This window comes from Sus scrofa, chromosome 16 (genome assembly GCF_000003025.6).
Source record: "Sus scrofa isolate TJ Tabasco breed Duroc chromosome 16, Sscrofa11.1, whole genome shotgun sequence".
NCBI lineage: Eukaryota > Metazoa > Chordata > Mammalia > Artiodactyla > Suidae > Sus > Sus scrofa.
The window spans coordinates 37,137,188-37,155,891 of record NC_010458.4 but is presented as its reverse complement, the minus strand read 5'-3'; the positions used below and the strand labels follow the sequence as shown (position 1 = coordinate 37,155,891).

General features: G+C 39.8%; 1 long non-coding RNA gene across 1 annotated transcript in view; it reads left to right on the top strand.

Annotated features, from left to right (window-relative positions):
* LOC106506502 overlaps positions 1 to 18,704 on the top strand; it is a 79,031-nt gene that overhangs the window by 23,628 nt on the left and 36,699 nt on the right. The window contains exons 2-3 of the long non-coding RNA XR_002339610.1: positions 443 to 614; positions 3,450 to 3,583. This is a non-coding gene — a long non-coding RNA (uncharacterized LOC106506502). The remainder of the gene's footprint in view (positions 1 to 442; positions 615 to 3,449; positions 3,584 to 18,704) is intronic.

The window sequence follows — 18,704 nt, the reverse complement described above, 5'->3', positions numbered from 1 at the left end:
TCAGGTGAACCTTTAGTATTATCAATCAATGGGCCATAATATCAAGCTTCAGGCATGTAGAAAAGATAAGTAAAAAGTAAGCTAATGAGTGTGAAAAAAGGAAATGCGGAAAGCTCTTTATAAATGCCGGTTGTTCCTATAATCATTGATCCTTGGACCTAGAGGTGAGGAATTCAGGGAGTCTTCAGAGAAGGGCCATTAGAAAAGTAGATGTCTGAACATCCCACTGATTACTGCTTGTTGTTCATCTGAAATTCAAATGTAACTGGGTGTTCCGTGTTTTATCTGGCAACCCTACCTGGGACTTAGTTGGGACCCAGCACTGGGTGAGTCATCCAGGCTGTGTGAACCAGGCAGGGTGCACTGGGGATTATGTTGTTCTTCCCTTCCTACCTCTTCATACTTCAGACCCCAGGATCATGTCAGTTTCTTTTTTTAACAGCCGGTATTGCTGACTCATGCTGGGCTTGCAATCACTGGGCCGATGAGTAGGCAAGAAAGCACTTTGTCACTCTCTGGAGGAGAAGAACTGAGAGCTGCCCTTGGAAAGGAGCCTGCACAGCAACCTGGGTCACTGAACATGCCACATGCCGAAGGAATTACCACTGTTCAGTGTGAGTTCTATCTGAATTTGGGAAAGTCCCTCTGAAGGAATCTGATACTTTAAACACAGGGCAAACCAGCTGTTACCTTAACTGGATTATTTACAAGAAAATTTTATTATTCCCTGAAGTTTGTGATTTAGCTATATTTTACATTTATTTTGTTCTCTCAATGAAAGTATCAGTCACATCAGAAATTTGGTGTTTTTGTGTGTGAGAGTTTTGGTTTTAGTTGTGTTTGATTTTACACTCCAGATCAAAGTGCAGTGTAATTAACCTTTGGTGTTTGGACAAGGCGACCAGCAAAGGGGATAGACATATTCTCTTTATACTGGAGGGGAGGGGCTCAGGTCCAGGCAGCCATCTGTGGGAGTGGACCCAGAGGGACCAGATTTTGGAAATGCCTTTGTTTGGCAAGGATATTGTTTTTATTTAGCTCAATTGTTACAGAGCAATTAAAAAAACAACAATGAAGTTTCTAAAGATGCTTTTGTGCAGACAGTATATAAGTGTGAGAAAATGACAATAGTTCCCATGAGAGGAAATAAAGTAACTAAAAGTAACAAGTAACAGCAATATATTCAGCAGCTCTCCCTAACAAACAGCATTCCTAATGGCCTATCCCCCTACAACACTACTTCTCCAAATATTTGGGGAAAATACCATTAAGAAATAGAGGGACATTGTTTGGAAGAGACTATTTGACATGCCGCAAAAATCACTTCTTTCAAAACTATGGGAAGTTTCAGGAGCTGTTGTGTACCGGGAGGGTTTTATTTGTTGAGCCCTGTAACAGGGCAGTCAGAGTTAAGTGCTTTCTGCCAGACATCTGCCATGGCTGGAAAAAAAAACATATCTTAAAAGCAATCAGTGTATGTGCCTGCTCTTTCAAGAACAGGAGACTGAGTGATTTATGCTGGTTGCAACTTTGACCATGAGAACACTTAGACAGCAACTTTGTCTAGAAAACCGCTGGCATCAAAGCCTTTGAAGGTCAAGAACATTGACAACAGCATAAGTTTTGCAATTTTTGTTTTCAAGTCTCTCAGCCTTAGGATTTTTAGGAGCAAAGCAGGGTGATGACTTGAACACCGGAAATATAGATTTCACTAATATGCACAACACTATAGGCTTTGTAAGCAATTATGGACATGGGTTTACATGTTGTAGGTGGCAGTCTAGTTTCATGTTGGTTAATCTAAGGTACTAGATTGAAGTACAGAAAAGCCTTATTTTCCAGATTCCTTTTAGACTTTTTTGTGAACATGTGCATGCATGTGCACACACATGCACACATGTGTGCACACACACACCCTTGCCTCTTTTCTAAAAAACAAAGTACCAATCAACAAAGGAAACTTTGAAAATGGAAACAAGTCTCCAGGGTTCTCAATTACTAGTTTTTTCTAAATTTGTTCCCTTAATACTTCATTAAAAATAGGAACATTTAGGTCTAACAATAATAAGGTGGCTTTATCACTGGAAAAAAGTAGGAATCATAGTTAGTCATATCAAAAGTGGGTGGCTACCCTGCCCCAGCAAACACAGGAGTAAGTAGATTCTCCACTATTCTTTCTCTGAGACTGTAAAGACTGTGTGTTTTCTCAGAGAGCCTCCCATGAAGAGGTTCTCAAGCTTTTGAATGAAAGCTTGTTCTGTGGGAGGGAAGATAGTAAATACAATAATTATTACATGAGTCTTAGTGGAAGATATGGGGCCAACTGACACATGACTAATAGGAGGCATTGTCTATAATGCATCTAGGGGCTCAGGAAAATGTTTAATTTTTAAAAATCTGAACTGGAAAATGAATATCATCATCGTGATGGATAAATGGGTAATGAATCCAGCTCAGATTATGTTTTCTTTACAACAATGCAGTTATAAAATATAATATTTTCATATGGAGAAAAAGAGTCTCACAAAGCAAAAGTGCTGGGAGTACATGGCAGTTGTCAGCACAGGTGGGATGGCCAAGGGCTATGGGGGCACAGAAGGAGGAGCAGGAAAGTCTCAATAAAGGAGGTGACAGGTGAACCAGCTGCAAAGGATGGATAGACCCTTGCTTGTGATGACAGGGGAAAGACATTCCTACAGAAGACATAAGCAGAGACTTTGAAATATAGCATGGATTAATAGGGTCTTAGGAAACAGAGTATGCTTCTTTTAACTTACTTTAAGGATAGAACATAAAGGACATTATAAAATGGTGCGTGGGGGTTGATTGGTTTGCTTAGGATGATGTTTGAAGTTTTTCCATCTTTTTCAGTTCTATCCTTAAAGGATTTATCACTAGTTTTAATGTAGAAGTATTAAAGCAGGTCTTTGAAAAAAAAAATTTCAAGCATATTAAATAGGCACCTCCTTTAAAATGGGTGACTAAAATTTCAAAACAAAACAAAATCAACATGATAGAAAGATTATCCTGCTCCTGCCCCTTCCCCATCTTTTGTCTGCTCCTTCTATTCCCTTGATTTTCAGGTTGTTGATAGCACTTTAAATTTTATAAAACTTACAACATAAGGATACTTTCTTGAAAGATGATTGACAAGAAATGGAATATGGGGCTTTCCACCTTAAATAAAATTTTATGCTCCTTCAGAACTTGTTTAAACACTTCATTCTGTTTTACAAAAATCTTGGACTGGGCATTTAGCCAAAAATGTATTTCCATTTATCTTCTGAACAAGGTACATCACAGTGGAAATTGAATGTGGATGTTTTAGGCTCATTAGCTATTTTTCCTCAGCTATAACTATTGCCTATATTAGATGTCAGTTAATCTTGACAAATGGGAAACAAAGTACCTTTTATTTTGATAACTGAGATATGTTTATGCCTCAACAGGGGAGTCTTTAATAAGCTGGATTCTGAGGGACTTTACTTCTTTTGTATACCTCCCACCCAGCTGGATACCCATGTGTTGGGTGCACTGCAAAGAAGAGGAGGGATAATGACAGTGGCCAGTGTTTCTCCCACAGGTAAACAGATTCAAATTAATGTTCAAGTTTCTGGCCTATTCTTGGGCCACTTGGAAGCAAATGGCAGCAGCTTCTGTCTCCCTGTACTCCTTTGATTGTGGGCTGCCTGGAGGAGCAGGGAGCTCACTTTTGGGGATCACATTAATCTGAGAGTAATTCTTCAGAGAAAGGGTAGCACTCACCAGTCAGCAGGCAGCACTCAGTAGCTGAGGAAGGGCACACAGTCTCATAAAGGGGATTGGGTGGGACCCCCAACCACGTTCACTCTGGAGAGACTCAACTGCCATGCTGAGGAGTTTGGGATTTCCTCACTGACACTGGTAGACTATTAATCCCCTCAGGAGGGTATTTCCAGGTCACGAAACTATTCTGGGGTGAAAAATATGGAGTGTTAGGAAGAATGGATTAGAAGAATGTGTGACTAAAAGGACAAAGACCCTTTTGTAGACAATGATGATAAAATATCTCATATTTATTGATCATCAATGCATTATGTGGATTATCTCAGTTCTCAAAATATTCTCCTAAATCTTATTTTATTACTGGTGGGGAAAATGAGGTTCTGAAAGTTTAAGTCATTTGCTCAAGTCCCAAGGCTGATAAGTGATGGAGCCAGCATAATCACTGCTTTCCATGGCTAGGCAGTAGGAAGAACTCAGTACTTTTATGTGAGGATGGAGATCATGTGTATTAGTTTCCTATGGTTACTATAACAGACTATTACAAACTTGGTGTCCTAAAACAGAAGTTTATTCTCTGAGAGTTTCAGAGACCAGCAATCAGTATAACTTGGCTGAAGTCAACAGGTGGCCATTTTTCAGCCTACCACATTATAGAACAACATGTTTTTGAAGTCATGCAATTAGGAGAATAGTGGCATTAATGGGGGAAAAAAAAAAAGGACAAGCACATGATTGGATTAGAGACAGAAATGGAGGAGTCTGATTTGGGGTGACCTGAGTCTGGAGTGTTGGCAGAACATCCAAGTGGACAAATCCAGAAGATAGTTGGAAGACTGTGAGCGGTGCTAGGAGAGCAGAGATGTAGATTTAGCAGCACTATGAGTAGGAAGGGATGGGCAAGGCTGAGAAAGTCCCCATTACCACCCAGAACACTGCCTGACATTGGAAGGCTGGCCTCTCCTCAATGTGCAGCATGCCTGATGTTCTTGCTTTCTTCTCGTCAACTTGCAGGATAGCACTTACTCAGATCTACACTCCAAGTGTAAGAGTTCCTATAACCTCTGCCAATCTCTTCTTTCGTTTGATTCACAACTTCTGCTTGACACAACACATGGATAGACCTATGGCCTCTCTTTCTTTCAGACCCCCATCTAATTCAGTCTTGTCCCTTTTCCCTTTCTCTGTGTATCCACCTCTGTCATGTCCAGTCCTTACTTGTCTTTTCTATTCTTCTTTGCATAATGACTACCAAAATATGAGCTTTATATTCCTTACCTGGTTGCTTTGTAGGGAACACTGTCTTATAACTTATACCATAGAGTTCTTCTCCCATTTCCTCTATCAGAACTAGAACATAGGTTAATCTGCTTCTTGCTCCTTGTTGTTCTTTCAAACCACTGAAATACAGCTATCACCCCAAAACTCCATTTGAGACCTATAAGGACTATTAATAGCCTTATCATTCTTCATTTCTAAAACTCTCTTCTGCTGTGTGTATCTTTCCAGGATCTGGCTCCAGCTTCTTTTAGGACTTTCACAGAGAAATTCCATTTGTCTGTTACATCCCAAGGACATTCCTTTTCAACTTCACTGCTTTACTTTATTCCTTTCAGAGCTTTTATCCTGTTACCTCTCCACTCTCCCTTCATAACAGTACAGATTCCAGACTTTCAAGTGCTTCATCTTGCCTGTTAAAAACCTCTGATTGTACTTGGATCTCTATTCAGCTAGAACATCATGATATGAATTACATTCCTTCAATTGTCCAGGTTCTGTGCTCAGTACTATGGGATCTGAGATGAATCTGACACTGTCCGTGTGTTTAGTAAGTTCACAGCCAAGTAGACAGGATAAGTACACAAGTAACTATCATACATGTAGGGTATGTTGAGTATGAAAAGAGAGGGATAAGTTGTGAGAAATTCCAGAGGATAAAGAAATTAATGAAGGAAAGATCAACTGGTAAGGTAGCTTTTGAGTTAGGTAGGACAGAATGAGAAGGAAAAATATATTCCAAACTAAGAAAGTATTGAAAGGAAAGGCAAGGGATATGCAGGACAAACGTAGTTTAGTTTTGCTGGAATCCATGTCTCTTAATCTGCTCAGGCTGCCATAACAAATTACCACAGAAGAGATGTCTTACAACAGAAGTTTATTTTCTCCCAGCTCTGGAGGCTGGGGAGTCCAAGATCAATGTGCCAACAGATCCAGTCAGGGCCTTCCTCCCAGCTTTCCAAGGACTGCCTTCTTGCTATGCCTTCACATGGCAGAGAGTGAGGGCTCTCTCTCTTCCTCTTTTTATAAAGTCACTAATTCCATCACTAATTCCAGCCTTAAGGTCTTCATCTAACCTGAATTTCCTCCCAAAGGTTTCATATCCAAATACTATTGCATTGGTAGTTAGGGCTTCAAGACACAAATTTGGGGGGAAGGGGGACACAATTCAGTCCCTTGCACCATGGTACAAAATAAAGGAAATAAACTGGAGACGTAGGAAGGCTAGATTGGGGTTGAATTGCAGAATGTATTAAAGCTAAGGAATTTTTATTTTTCTTGATAAGAAATGTGGAATGTTTAAGGCTTTTTAATTTAGTAAGCACTTATCATGAGCCACTATGTTTAAGGCATTTCTCCTAGTATGAGTGGTGGCAGCTCTATGATTTTAACTTTAATGAGATCAATTTTAGTGAAAAGGCAAGATAAAATATATGAATAGTTAATATGTGAGCATATATTATTAATGATAGAGTTATTAATGAAGTATAGTTTTAGCCTAGGGAAGTCAACAGTGCTGAAAAAGTCAGGATCTTTTTCAGAGCCGTATTTGGGACATTAATGTGGCAACATGGTGAGGAAAATTTGGAAGTGTGAAAGAATGGAGGCAGAGAGATAACTTTGGCATTTATCAAGCAGTAATCTAGGTAAGACATCATCAAGACCTGAACTAGAGGGGTAGCTCTTAGAAATGGCTGTGAGAGACACTGAAGAGACACAACTCATATGATTTGGCAACTACCTCAAAGATGGGAGAAAGGTGATGGAATTTCCAAGATTATCTTGAGGGTTTTTTCCCTCTGGCTGCCTAGTTCAAGAATAGTGTCACTAATGGAAATGAGAAGGTTGAAAACTTGTATTTAGGTACAAATCAAGTTGGGATTTGAACTTGAGTTTATAGTGACACAGGATGTCTAGAAAGGGGTGTTGAAATGTGGCACTGGAGCTTAGGATGGTGATAAAGACTAGGGATGCAGAGTTTGGAAATACCTGGAAAGGGTTGCTTAAGCCTTGGGAAAAGATGTGATCATGAAGCAAGAGTAGGATCCAAGGGCAGAGTTTGGGAAACACCTACATTTATTGACCTGGAAGAGAAGCCAGAAAGAAATTAGATAAAAGGCAGCAGGGGAAATAAGAGTAGAATCTAGACAGGATGTCACAGAGAGAGGAATTTTTATATGGAGAGTGATCAAAAGAGAAAGATGGAGATCAAAGAATTTGAGGAAGAAGCATAGGAAGCTTCCTCTGGTTACTTTGAAGGTTACCTTCCAAACAATAGTTCCAGCAATCTTGGATAGAGTTGCATTCTGAGGTGTTTCTAAGAGGCAAAACCTGGAGGAATAACAGAAGACTTATCTTCAACATTTTGATAGCAAAAAGGGAAGGGTGAGGAAAAGATCAAAGCTTAGTTTATTTGCGAATAATAATAACAAACAATTGGGTACTTAGAACGCAGCAGACTTTTCTTAAGTTTTTTTTTTTTGGTATGATTTTACTCATTTCAGTCTCATAATTCTCTGAGGTAGTTTATTTATGTTACCTCCATATGACTGAGGATCAAGGGCACTCAAGTAACTTGCCCAAGATAACATAGCTAGTGACTAACTGACAGAGCTCGGATTCAAGTTCATGTAAGACTGACTCAAAAATTCTGGGTCAGGAGAAAGAATTCTGCTTCTGTGCAAACTGTCCAGTATGTCTGTAGATTTAAAGAAAGAGAAAGAAAAGGATTGCAAAAGATGAAGCAGAGAGGATGGTTCCAGACAGAGGTGGTCAGCCACTTCCGTGCTCTTTCTAACAACACAGACTCCAGATGTCCCTGCTGCCTTGACCCCCACATTTCTGCCACGCCATCTGGTATCACTCCGACTTTGGTTTTCAATTCCCACGTGCCTTTTATTTTTTTTTGAATATGCAAATCATGCAGATTCCATCTACTGCATATTTAGTAATTAGTTATTCCTGTCTATTTCCTAGAAATCTTTCTTGTGGTTTACCTCATCAATTCTCACAATAGCCACTGAAAAACTTTATTTTCCAGAAAGCAACAAATTGACACTTTCTACCTCATCAAAAAAATACCACACCCCAGATCAACTTTCCTAGAGAATGATATCAGCACTCTCTTTGGAGACCTGAAATGTTTCCCACTCCCTATGAGATTTCTGTACAAATTCCTCAGCATGTTACACAAAGCCCTCTTAAGTTTGATCTATATCTTTTTATTCCTTTTATTTACTGCTCCCTATATAAACCGTCCAGAATACTCATTATTTCTGGAGTCTGGCTGTCTTTTTATTCTTTGAGTCTTTGATCTTGCCATTCCCTTGGTTTTGGATGCCCACTCTGTCATTTCATTCATTGAAATGCTCATGACCCTTACACTCCAAAGTCAAATGTATCCTCTTTGAGAAGCTTGATTATCCCAGTAGTGCAACTACCGCTTTCTCTTCTGAGCTCAAAATCAAACAGGTGAAACACAGATCTTACTGCCATAGACTTACAGAGCCTTGCCTGTTACACTTACTTGGAATAATAAACCTGCTTCAAAGGGCTACAGAGAAAAGGACAGGGGGTAACTTATCCAAATGCCCTCATCATTTTTACATTCCAAAGCATTTTGAGAGTAAATAGTGGGCCTAATTTATTCTTCATTTCCCAGTAGAGTTGACCACAGTGACTTGTCCTTAGTCTACTCAGTAATAATGTGTTGAATGAAAGAATGAATGGGTGAATGAATGATGCTTTTAGATGTAGAGTCACAATGATGAAAATAATATAATCAATAGATTCTTGAGGTTGAGGGAATTCTCCCCACCAACCACCCAAATTATATCAATATTACATTTTCTACTGTAATACATGTTAAGATTTTCTATGAATTCTGACAACTGCTTGTAGATAAAAATGATCAAGTTATATCAGCATTTCTATGCTGATATAAGACACAAGTCATTTGACTCATGATACTATAATAAGAAAAAAAAGAGTTCCTGCTGTCACTCAGCTGTAACCAACCCAACTAGTAACCATGAGGATGCAGGTTTGATTCCTGGCCTCACTTAATGGGTTAAGGATCCAGCATTGCTGTGAGCTGTGTTGTAGGTTTCAGACATGGCTCAGATCCTGCATTGCTGTGGCTGTGGTATAGGCTGGCAGCTACAGCTCTGACTCAACCCCCAGCCTGGGAACCTCCATATGTGGTGGAGGCAGCCCTAAAAAGACAAAAAAAAAAAAAAAAAAAAAAAAAACAGACTAGACAAAATTTGAACTCCAAACTCATAAAATGCCAAATGTCCCTTCATGTCAAGGTTTGTAAATTTTTGAAATTCAGAAATAGTCATTTTTGACTTGTAATTTTATGAACTGTAATATATTGAAAATGAATCTGAATAAAAATACAATAATTCTGATTTAATTTTTATCTCCCAGGGTCTTTTATTTCCAAAAGTGGATAATGTTGGTGCCTGAAACAAATTAAATGGGACATTGCTAATTTCATTCTACAAAAGTGTGCCAAATGATTTAATTTTGAACCAAAATTATTATGTAATCACATTCAGTGTTCAAAGTGAATATGAGCGAGTTACATAAATTCCATGATGGTTAATTTATTTCCATTAAATTATTTTTTCCATGGTTTCTTTAGAGGAAATGAATCCAAATTGTCAAACTAATTACAATCAACATCAACTAACTGGAATCTAAAATTGGATAATATTTGCTACAATCAGCTTTTATGAGAAAGAAGCAAATGCCAAGACTGTAGGTCGGGAATAATTTACTGTCCCTGGCCATGCAAATTCCATGGTGTGTCTTGGGTCCTATACCAGTCCATTCTTTATTGCTGTAGTTCTTTCATCTTCAATTTTTTTTTTAGTAACAAATATCTACTGAAGGCACTGTAGGCCATGTACTGTAAATCCATGTTGAAAAATTAATATTTGTTGATAAACACTGTTAAATACTGCAAGGACCTCAACTAATAAATTATATTCAATGTACTGTACTTACAAAGGCAAGAATATGGACTGTAGCAACTGTTAGAATGCACCACTCAGCTCGCTTGCTGCATGAAGTGTAATTGACCAGTGGCCCCAGCTGCTGCCTCTCTTCATCCACCAGGCTTCTCACAGGCTGCTCCCAACCAATGACAGAGCACGGTCAGAGCACCAGTGCAAGACCATTCCTGTGAACTTGACACTCTGATGGGCATCTTTGGCCCAGGTTTCCCTACAGGTCTCTGTAGAATGCTGCTCCTTCAACATACTCTTCTCTCTCTCTCATCTGGGTTAGACTTCCATTGTAGTTTGAGGGATCTCCTGCCTTCTCTGATCCCTCCATTCTAGCCTCTATAAATCTCTTGGACATCTTTACCTACTTGACATTCACACCCCTGGAAACATGAAGTAACACATTGATTGACATGTGCTGAGGCTTGCAAAGCCTTGCTACTTAAAGTGCAACAGAACTTTGATTTTCCCTGAGACCTACTGGATTAGAATCTGCATTTTAGCAAGACACTACATTAATTCCTATGCATGGTTAAGTTTGAGCAGCACTGGACTAAAATAATGGGCCAATCCAAACAAGTTGACTCTGTAAATGGAATTCCTCATAATTATAACACTGACATTTCATAAGAATATACATAACCAAAACAAGTATATATCATCTGCTTAATCGGTATTTGTTATAGTGAGGTTAAATATTGGCAGAAAGACTCCACTGCATTTTCTTCTTTCAGAATCCAACCTTCCCTTCTAGAAGGTCAGATATGTAGCTTTGGTCTGTTAATCTGCTCTTGCTTTTATGTGCAGACTCACCAGCTAGAAAGTGATCATCTCCAGTTCATCCTTCAGCATGTTACCTCTGTTCACCAATAAGATACTTCTGTGATTTCCCAATTTTCCATATATTCAGACTAAACTTTGCTAAAGACTGTCAGTTAGCTATATCAACAGCTATTCCTCCTTCTTGAGAACAAAATCCAAATTTTTTCTTCTCACACTACCACCAATTAAAAAAAAATTAAAAAAACTATGCATTATATTTTGCAATTGTCCTGACTGCTAGTGTGAGAGATAAGCAGCTGTGTCGCATGGGATTTCTAGGAAGCATTATTAAAAGGGAGGGGCATACCCTGCTTCTCATCTTCCTTCTTCCTGCTATCTGGAGTGCAGATGTGACAGTCAGATTTCCAAAAGCCATCTTGGACTATGAGACAAGGCATCAAAAAGAAGCAAAGTAGGAGGAACCTGTATTCCTTGTGACACTGGATCTGGCCATATCTGTCCTAGACTGCCTCCTTAGGACTTCTTTAATCTGAGATGAAAAGAGACACCTATTGTTCCTAAGCCATTATTATGTTAGTTTTTCTATTACACACATCTAATCCTAACAAAAATCTTACACCTTCTAGTGAGCACATGCAATGACTGAATAGAGATTTTATGTATGTATTAGAAAAATATAGATGGAAATTTTGGTAAGGGAAGATAGAAAACCTAAGGGGGGGGCAGTGCTGTGGAATTTAGTAGTGTTTTTATGTAACCTTTGTTTTGCTTAAAGGAAAATAAACATGTTGTAATTACTACTTTTTGCAGTAAAATGTCCAGCAGTATCAATAGAAACATTGTTTTATTTGTTTGTATGTTTGTCTATGTTCTATTGAAAAATAGCTCCCAATAAAAAAACAATGACATATATTAATTTTTTCATTAATATATTCATTAAGACAAACATAAAGTGCATATTTGTATCAAGTGCTATATAAGGAATTGCAAATTTGAAAAAAAATAAATAGGACAAATTCCTTATTTTTAGGAGATAATAACTTGGATATATATACAGATTGTTAGGATTTTGTGGAAAATGCAGTGACTCTAAATGCAAAGCTTATGATTTGGGAAACGAAAAGAAGAAGGGAATGGTTGTTGGTGTTTCTAGGTGTGAGAGAAGGGAAATAAGGTTGAGGAAGTCATAGCTGATGGCCGGGATTCTTTTTACCTAGTGTAGAATGTCAACTCACTGGCCAGCCATGGATACTTCTATTGTTCTATCACTCAAGATAGAACTTAATGGAGAACTTAATGTGTGTTAGGCTCTGTTGGAAATAGCAACTGTTGCAAGGTGAATTGCTGACCTTTGAGGAGAATTTCAATCCAGCTGGTGCTAAGATGTATACATATAAAAAGTGACCCACGATGAAAGATAAATATGACCACTGCCAAGTAAGTCCAGCAAGTAGTAATCACTCCTGAGATTCTATGGAGAGGAAGATTAATGTGAGCTTTCTTCTCTCAGCAGGACTTCCCTTGGGAATCTGAAAAATCAGTAGGCTTCAGATAAAGCAAAAAGAAGTGAACTAGGAACAGATGGCAGAAATCGATATGAGGAGAAGATGTTGCATTTTCTAAGTGGGAAGTTCTTAACATAATCTGAAAACTATAGTGGAGGTAGAGTATTTTGAAAAAAGACTAAAAACTTCAGTCTGATTCAGAGGAGATGGATGCTGAGGTCTGTATTTCTATAAAGTCAATCTGAGCAGAAAAGGACTGTTGGGATAAGTGTTATCTGAAGGTTTTGATCTCCTAACACTGACTCCCTTTAAAGGAAGTGACCAGACCTTGGAGAGTGACTGATGAAACAGGATATGGTCACTTTCGGTTTGGGGTCCCTTCTGGTGTGTGAGGAAGTCAGTGAAAGGGTGGCCGCATACCACATTCTTGGTCTCATCAAACCCAGCCCAGGTGCCTAAGAAAATTCCAGAATGGAGCTAGGTTCTGTACCATGGAACAATCTGCCTTCACACACACAGGCCTATTATCCTCACACTTACACCTCTCCTGCCACCATTGCCAGCACAGCTACAAGCCCCAAGCAGACACATCTGAGTGGTAGTGAGGTGGCAGGGAGCCTTGCATCTCAGGATCAGTCTTTTGGCCTGTGGATTTGTGTTCTTTGTTGTTTTTACATCAAAGGAATTTCAAATGACTATTTCCATTTTCAAAGCCAGGGTTGCAAATAATTAGCAATAGATGAGCATCCATCTAAAAAACAGCATACTCTCAAACCCCAAGTTGAGTCTCAGGTTGAGCATAAAGCTGTCATAAGCTCCCTGGTGTCGGCACCAACTGTAGAGGCCTAGGAGGATGGGGAAGTGGGCAAGGAGCCCAGTTTCTCTGTAGAATGCTGGCTTCTGAGACAGGTGCCTGGGATGGGAGTGAATGAGTGTCTGAGAAAAGGACTTGTACCCAGGAAGAATTATTAGCATTGCATTAGTGATAAGTCTGAAGACAAGAGGCAGGCAGTTCTCCTGTTTTCCATTATTATGTGAGCTGAAGAATTTACCCAGTGCAAAACAAATGGGATGCACCAAGGAGAAGCTGCCAGTACATGAGGTCTTTTAGAAGGTCTGTAGAGATATTTGTTGACACTGGTTTGGGATGCAAAATGCCTGACTTGTAATTCTAGTCATAGGCAATGTGCATAACATCAGGGCACATGTGTCTTTGTGCATACATGGGGAGTGGGGAATGCAGTTACTCTGAAAAGAGATGTAATTTCCCCATCCAAGATGGCTCATTTATTTTGATAGCTGCAAATGCACAAAAGAGCCCGGGCATAGCCTTTGGTTGCAGGTGTTCCTAGGCGAGGGGAGATTGGCGGGGGCTGGATGGTGGAAAACCTGCAGACTTCCTCTCCAAATAGAAGCTGGGAAATCATCCAACACGTCCCACTTTCCTGAGAGGAAGCAAGATGTGGGGACAGGAAGGCTGTGTCAATAAAGCAATAAGGCAAAACCTTTTGCGATTGTTTTTGCATCACAACTAGTCTGCAGCCAAGTTTATGAAATTTTGATTCTGAACAATTGCAATTTACTGATATTCTTCAACAAAATTGAAGAGGAGCTGAGTTTGTGGTCCTCCCGTGAAACCATCTGTAGAACAACACAGAAAGGAAACCTGAGAACGGGAGCCTCCCTTGTCACACCAAGAGCGCTAATTAGGGCATGGAAGATTGCGCCGCTGCTGCGTCACAACCGCCCAGAAAGGGGAGGATGTGCACTTCCCAGGAGGGGTTTCCTGCTTGGGCAAGTGGCCTCAGCTCCAAGACCTTCCTAACCTTGACCTGAAAAATAACCCATCCCACGATTCTTGAGTGGCTTCACCAAAGCCCTCCATGATGTTTCCAAAAGACTCTAAGCCAGCTCGTCCTTACCCTCACCAGCCCCCACTCCCCCAAATACACCGTCTCTAGTTTCTGGCCTCAGATTCTTTGGGGTGATGACTCAGTTGAATACAGTAGAGTCCTTCCCAACCCCATCAGCCCCTCCCCTTCTTCCTCTGATTATAATGGCCTCAAATGTCCCTTGTGCCACACTACGTCATCCCTCTCTAGCACAGCTGCTTCTGGGACAGAAATTTACTTTGCTTCCCACTGCTCCTGTGCCCACATCTAGGAGGGGAGAAATGTCAGGATGGTTTAAAGAAAACTCTTGGCCTGGGGACTTGAATCTAATGTGATGATACCTCAATCACTTTGACGAAATCTCTGAATCAAAATAGCTTGGTTGCTGCAGCAAGTTAGTTTCCTATTTTAAGAATTTAGTGCCATGATGTATCTGAGGGGAAGCTTTGTGTCCTGGTAGAGGTATGGAAAAACAGTATGGAGGTCTACCGCATTAGGCAAAGCTATTGAAGGTGCACACTGGGTGAAAAAGTGAGAAAAAAATGGTGAAAGGGTTTTTAGACTGGGACTTGTAGAACTGCCACCTATTTTGTTTTCTTCCAGTCCTTCATCTAGTTAACAAATCTCTATTGTACACAAACTAGATGCCAGTCATGGTTTTGAGAAATGGGGATACAAGATGAAGCAAAATCAGATTAAAAAAAAAAAAAGCATTGCTAAAATAGAGTGTATATTCTTGTTCAACATATATCTATAGAATGTCTCTATTTTCCAGAGATAGCTCTGGTTTCCTCCTACTATTTCACATAATCATTAGTGCCTCACCCCTTCACTCCAAAATGTCCCTGTTTGGTCAGTAGTTTATATGGACACACTCACTCTTATATACAGGGGGCTCTGTGAAGCGCTGAATGTACAAGAAGAGCTGATCTTCAGGAAACTCTTCAGCAAGGGAGCCAAGGACACAAACAAAATAATTACCATTCAAAAGTGCTGTCATAGAAATAAGTACAAGTTGCTGAGAGAATTTGCCTAGATCTTTAAACAAATAGTAGCAGTTGGCTGGAAGATAAGGGAAAAAAGATAAAGAGGTGGGATGAAAACAGATTAGAATGTGTTACTTTTTTTTTTTTTTTTCTAACTGGAATAGATGGAAAACACATTCTGTGCCCCTAAGGAAAAGACAGTGAAAGGAAATGGCCTGTTTGCAGATGTGTATGCAGTGCAAAGCCCAAATAATTTGAATATGACAAGAAATCAGTGTGAAAAGGAAATATATAGCTTATGTAAATGTATTTTTAAATATCTTATGCTCTTTTTCATACCTGACCCCATCTCTGCCCTATATACACACACACACAGATGAAGACTGGAACTGACACGTATATGTGTGTACATCTTTATGCACATGTTCCATAGTTATACACGCATTCCATTCTTCAGCTATGTGATAATCTAGGGTAAGAGAAGCCTTAGGTAAGAGGGACCCCAGAGGGGGCAGACATCTCAGTGCTTCCTCAACTTCTCCCTTTATTTTAATTTTCCCTTCCCTTTTTCCTCCTGAACTTTTACTTTCTTTCTGTGAGAGAATTTTGGCTTTTTTCTCTTTTTAGAAATAGCTCAACTACATTAACCCATCCCTCTGCTGATGGAGAAGGTTTTGGTTTTCTGGACAATGAATGCGGGGGGACTGATATGCAACATTTCCAGGTCTGGACTCTAAACTTTTTCTCTTAATCGGCCACTGGACATGACCTTGGCACAGAGCGCCCCACTTCTCCTTCCTTGATGTGACTGGAAACATCCATCTGTGCTAAGACATTGAGATTTAGGGGCTATTCCCTTACAGGAGCCAAGTTGATTATTTTAATAACACACCTTTCCTTCCTCCTCACCTTTTCCAATGAAGTTCTGCAATGACTGAAATGGTGCATGTATATCGTTAGAGAAGAAATATTCTGATCATTCTCCCTTACTCTTTTCTTACTTTGCAAGTGGCCTACATAGATGAAGGAGGCTTAGGTACTGGCTTACTCTTTTCTTCAATGTTTAGTTCTGGTTGTGGCCTATTGGACAATTGTCCTCTCAGTGGGCCTGGGTGATTCCTCAGGTCATGTCAGCATACTAACCCCAAATCTTCCTCCAATGTTTATGAGAGAAACAAACCATGTTGTATGAAGATATCAACTTCCACTCCTTCTCCATTATTCAAATTTTATGAGCACAATGAGTCGAAAGAGCAATGAATTGGAATTTGCTTCTTGGCCTCTCTCACTAATTGGGTGCAGTGTGTGGGGCCCCCTGAACCTCTCTAGTTTGGCTCCAGGAGACTGCTCAGGCTCATTCCCCTCCGCCTTCACTCTGTTACACATTCTCCTACTAAGGATGTCTCTGCTTGAAGGCAGAAGCCAGAATTTATTCACTTATTAGACACATTTTGAGCCTTAGGGACCAGAAAATTCTCAGGATCCAGAGATAAATAAAAGTCATTCCCTTAAGGAGCCAGAAAAAAATACATGTCATCTGAGTATTTTAGTAGAAGTCTTGATAAAAATATGAACAGCTAGTGAGGGAAGGCATGACTGACTTTATCCAGGGTTGTCTAGAAAGGCTTCACAGAGCACTTGGCATCTCAGCTGGCTTCACTTGAGGAGAAGGCTTGGTAAGGTGGAGGGGGGAGACGAAGTCAAGCTAGGTATGCAATGTCATACATTCAAAGGAAACAGAAGCAAACATGTCACATGCAGAGAACTCTGAGGACTGCACTATTGTTGGAGCACAATGTCTGTACAGATTGGAGAAATGGGTGGGTTGAGGTTGAAAGGCTTTGAGAGGCAGCCCAAGGAACCCCAGATTTATTTGGCGGGGAGGTCTTCTCTTAATGCAGCTGTTGTGATAAACCCATGATTTTGTTTGTAGTCTGGTTACGGTTGACACCATTTTGCTATTGAAACTGTGCGTGTCTAGGGCTTTCTACGGTCCCTTTGAAGCTTCCTTAGCTATGATTCATGTTTGGTGAGTCAGAGGGAGCAAGTTGGATCAGGAAGTGCTGAACAATGGGACTGGGACTAACCATTCTCCCAGGTTGGAGGCAGCTGAAAAGGTCAGAGGGTGGGGCCTCCCTCGCTGTCCTGCACTGGCCAGGCAGAGGCAGGCTCAGGGCAAACCCTGCTCCTCTTTGGAGGAGCAGCAGTGTTGGAGGTTTCTCAGGCACAGGGACACCTTCTGCCTTTCTTAATACCATCCTCTGAACCTGCTGAAATGCCAGCCAGTGCTCAGCATAGAGTTATTGTTGACAACTACACGGCCCTCTCTCAAAATTCTTATAGAAGGAATAAGAAGAGAGTGTAATCTTCACAATCAGGACTCCCCAAACTAAAATATATTATCATAATATGTGTGTGTGTGTAACTTTTAGAGGTCTCACAGGTACTTTGTCAAATAATGCACTTAGGTCTGTAAATTTTGGAAATATACAATGACAGACCTGGAACAGTAGAGGTGGAAGGAAGCTGAGATTTCATCTAACTCCTTATTCTAATATATAATGAAACTAAAATCCAGAGGTATTTTCCAGGTACTGAAAATATAATAGGATTGTAATGCAAATGAAATGCATTCCAGTAAATTTATCTTTCCAATGAGATTAAAGTTTCCTCTAATCACACACAACATTGCTTTTACCTTTAAAAGTATTGTCGGTAAGAACATCAGGATTCTTCTTGGTTCATTATTATTTTCCTCAGTGAAGAAGTTTTCTGCTAGACTGTCTATGAAAGGAAGATATTTGCTCTTCTGAATAGTATGTGGCAAATGGTGTGTGTTCAGAAATTCTCGTCAAATGATATTTAGTCAGACCTTCTCCAATTTCTGCAAAATTCTAATACTTCTATTATCTAAACATTGGGGATATTCTTCAAACATATTATTGAAGGAAGAAACAAGCTAATGTCTACAATATCACTATCAAATACTACTTTAAAAACAAGCTTTTAGCAATGTCTTGAAGCTTTAGCACAGTAGATTCTTTGGATAGAAACTTCTAGTCTATCTATGCTGACTCCTGTGGACTTTGTCATGCTTTTGTGATGGCTGATGATCCCTGAATTTATAGGAAACATTGGGATGATCAGAGAAAGCTGCATATGGGTTTGCTTTGATTCTTTTATGCTGACGCTAGAATGGGAAACAGTTCTCAAACAAACTTGGCCTTTGGGCATTCTATAGCACATTCTAAACATTATAAAATCTCTGAGACAGTGAATCTCAAAGGGATGGTGCCAAATGATGAAGGATACACACTATTTGGGAGCCATGGCAAATAAAGTTGAGTATAATTTGAAAAATGGCATTAAATAAAATATGACTCCAATTTCACCTACTGTTTTCTGCAATGCAAACAGTAGAAAGTCAAGCTTGAAAGATTCTTGGCTGGTTGGGAGAAGCAAAGGCTAGACTAGAGATGTGGGTGG